This window comes from Nicotiana tabacum, chromosome 1 (genome assembly GCF_000715075.1).
Source record: "Nicotiana tabacum cultivar K326 chromosome 1, ASM71507v2, whole genome shotgun sequence".
Taxonomy (NCBI): Eukaryota; Viridiplantae; Streptophyta; class Magnoliopsida; order Solanales; family Solanaceae; genus Nicotiana; species Nicotiana tabacum.
In genome coordinates this window covers 26,115,880-26,119,872 of record NC_134080.1, presented here as the reverse complement: position 1 = coordinate 26,119,872, position 3,993 = coordinate 26,115,880, and positions in this window count along the sequence as shown.

The window sequence follows — 3,993 nt, the reverse complement described above, 5'->3', positions numbered from 1 at the left end:
ACTCAATTCCCATTTCTAGCTTCCTATGAAAATCGATCCCGACCTTCTCGGGTAAAAGCTGCTTCGACCACTCTTGCTACTTTGTAGTACTGCAGGGTTGGCTCTGATCAGCAGCTACCAGTACCACCAGTTGGGGCCGCAAGAGGTCAAGGTCACGGTAGAGGTCGTGGTAGGGGCAGGGGTGTAGATCACATAGCAGCTAGGGTAGCACCTGCAAATCCACCAGCTACCCTAGTGTAGGATCATGTTCCAATTGTGGATGCACCGGCGGGACCAGCTCAGGCACCAGCTATGCCCCTCGTGATTCCAAGTCTTCAGGAGACCTTAGCTCAGATTCTGACCGTGTGCACCAGTATTGCTCAAGCAGTCTCTGTTTCTAATACAGCAGCCACTTTCCAAGTCGGGGGAGGCACTCAGACTCCTACCGCCCGCATACCGAGCAGGTTGTTCAGGGACTTCAGATACTGGGGGCACCAGCAACCTAGCCGGTTGCACCTACTTAGGACTATGTGATTCCTGTCATGCTTGATGACGAGCAATGTAGATTTGAGAGATTTGGTAGATTTTAGCCTCCGACTTTCAGTAGTGCAGAGGGCGAGGATGCCTAGGAATTCTTAGACAAGTGTCAGAAGATGCTCCATAAATCAGGTATTCTGGAGACTAGTGGGGTCTCGTTCACTACATTTCAGTTCACTGGAGTTGCCTTCACTTGGTGAGAGGTGTAGGATGGTTGGTGCAGCGCCACTTATGTAGCAGGAGTTTTTTATTCTCTTCCTAGAGAAGTATGTGTCGCAGTCCCCCAGAGAGGAGCTACATAGGTAGTTTGAACAGTTGTGTCATGATGATATGATTGTGACACAGTATGAGATGAGATTCTCTGAGTTGGCCCATCATTCTATCTAGTTGGTTCCCACAGATAGGGAGAGGATCAAGAGGTTCATTGATGGCCTCACTTATCAACTGCGGATTATTCTAACAAGAGAGAGGGTATCTGGTGCTTCTTTTGAGGAGGTTGTTGACATTTCTCAGGATATAGAGTCGGTTTGCCGACGGGAGCGAGTAGAGAGAGAGGCCTCGTAGATCCGGTAGTTTTGGTGGTGTTCCTTCGGGAGGTCGATTTTACCACAGTAGGGGCCATCCCTTTAGGCATACTTAGACGGCTTGTCCAGTTCACCGTGGCATATCATCTGGCCATGATTCTCACAATTCTCAGTAGGTCCACTCATCTCTAAATTCTCTTCCAGCTTAGAGTTCGTCTCATGCACCATCAGCTCAGGGTTCATCTATGCCTAGTCCTTCTAGCGGGTGTTCCGGTATGCGGGGCTCCCTTCAGCCCCATTGCCAGTGGCCGGTAGGTATTGCTTTGAGTGTGGAGATGTGGGTCATATCAAGAGGTTCTGTCCCCGCCTTACGGGAGGTTCATCCCAACAAAGGAGTCAGCCTTTAGCTTCAGCACCAGTTACTTCATCACTCGCCTAGCCAGCTCGGGTAAAGGTCAGTCATCTAGGGGTCGCCCTATATGGGAAGGCCGATCAAGTGGCGTTCAGCCCCATTTCTATGCACTCCCTACTAGACCAGATGTTATTGCTTCAGATTCTATGATCACAGGTATTATCTTAGTTTGCCATAGTGATGCCTCTGTATTATTTGATCCTGGTTCCACTTTTTAATATATGTCATCGTATTTTGCTCATTATTTGGATACACCCCACGAGTCTCTTGTTTTATATGTTCATGTATCTATACCGGTGGGCAATACTATTGTTGTGGACCGTGTATATCGATCATATGTAGTAACTATTGGGGGACTAGAGACTAGAGTGGATCTGCTGCTGCTTAGTTAGTTGACTTTGATGTAATATTGGGCATGGATTGGTTGTCTCTGTGTCATGCTATTCTACACTGTCACGCCAAGATGGTGACGTTGGCTATGCTAGGAGTGCCATGGATTGAGTGGCGAGGTTTGTCAAATTATGTTCCCAGTAGAGTGATTTCATTCTTGAAGGCCCAGTGGATGGTTGGTAAGGGTTGTCTTTCTTATTTGGCTTTTGTAAGGGATGTCATTGTAGAGACTCCTACTATTGATTCAGTTCTGGTGGTGAGGGATTTTCCAAATGTGTTTCCTACAAGCCTGTCGGGCATGCCGCCGAATAGGGATATTGACTTTGGTATTAGATTGGGTGTCGGGCACTCAGCCCATTTCTATTCCATTGTATCGCTTGGCACCGGTGGAGTTAAAGGAATTGAAGGAGCAGCTTCAGGAACTCTTTGATAAGGGGATTATTCGGCCTAGTGTATCACCTTGGGGTGCACCAGTTCTATTTGTGAAGAAGAAGGATGGCACCATGAGAATGTGCATTGATCACAGGCAATTGAACAAAGTCACAATCAAGAATAACTATCCCTTACCCCGTATTGATGATTTATTTGACTAGTTTTAGGGAGCAAGGGTGTTTTTTAAGATTGATTTGAGGTCAGAGTATCACCAGTTAAAGATTAGGGTCTCGGACATTCTTAAGACAGCTTTCAGGACCCGATATAGTTATTATGAGTTCTTTGTGATGTCTTTTGGGCTGACCAATGCCCCAGAAGCGTTCATGCATTTAATGAATAGTGTGTTCCAGCCTTATCTCGACTCATTTGTTATTGTATTCATTGATGATATCTTGGTATACTCTAGTAGCCAGGAGGAGCATGCACAACATTTGTGGATCGTGTTGCAGCGGTTGAGGGAGGAGAAGTTTTATGCTATATTTTCCAAGTGTGAGTTTTGGCTCAGTTCAGTGGGTTTCTTGGGACACATGGTGTCTAGGTAGTGCTTGGGCTGCAGGAGCCCCTCTGAAGTTTGTAACACACCCGCAGTGAGCGTAGTTGATATTATTGAGGGATGGATATTCCCTGGACATGGATCTTATCCGAAGCATTTATACCTGGAGATGGATCTTCTCTGTAAGGCTAGATTGGCCTTCCTCAGTACTAAGTGACTGTTGTCAGTAATGTATATATTCCGGGATGGATCTTTCCTGGCCCGTATAGCCATATACAGTGCCGAGTAGTTGAGCACTTGAGAGTAGAAGTACATTGTGCATTTCATACACTCTGTGCATTGGCATGTAGAGATTTGCTGAGTTGTATACCTTACATTGTTCATACTTGTATTTACTTAACCGCTTGTGCTGTATATTTGCCTAAAAGCATGCCTAAATTTCTGTACACTCTTTTCTGTTTTACCTGTTGAGGTTAAGTTCATCATTACATATCAGTCCATAGTTTGGACTTGTTACTTATTGAGGTAGGGTATTCACGTTACCCCCTGCACCTTGTGTGTAGATCCAGGTATCTCTGGCCACAGTAGCGGCTGCTGATTATTTTTTGTTGCTGATCACTAGAGATAGTAAGATAGTTGTCTGGTGACCGCAGACCTGCTTTCTTCTTCTCTATATTCTCCGTAGTTGTATTTTGGATTTTTTTTCTAGACTATGTTAGTCTTGTTATTATCAGAACAATTGGTAGTAGTGGCTCATGACTCAATGACACCCCGATGCTTGGGGCTTTACTTTCCGCATTTCTATTTTGAGTTCAACTCTTATTTCTTTTATGAAATTCTGCTATACAAGATTTCTTTTGGCATATCTTTTAATGAATAATTGTAGTATTTGATAGTCAACTGGTCTAGTACTATTGATAGGTGCCATCATGACAGGTTTGAGTTTAGAGTTGTGACATTTTTCATGGGATGTATTTTGAACCGGGTAGTATTTTGTATTTTTAGAGTAGATTAGATATTTAGGGAATAAAGGAGTAAAAATGATGAACCTAGGCTCCCTTGACTTGTTTGATAGTAGCATATTTATACTTTGGCATGTGTAGCATCTTTTCTATGATTGGTGATGCCTTGCTTACTTGGATAACATGTTTTGTGACGACTATGTCTCGTTTTCTTGACTTGTGTTCACTTTGTGGTTAATGCTTAATATCTCATGGCTCCGTAAA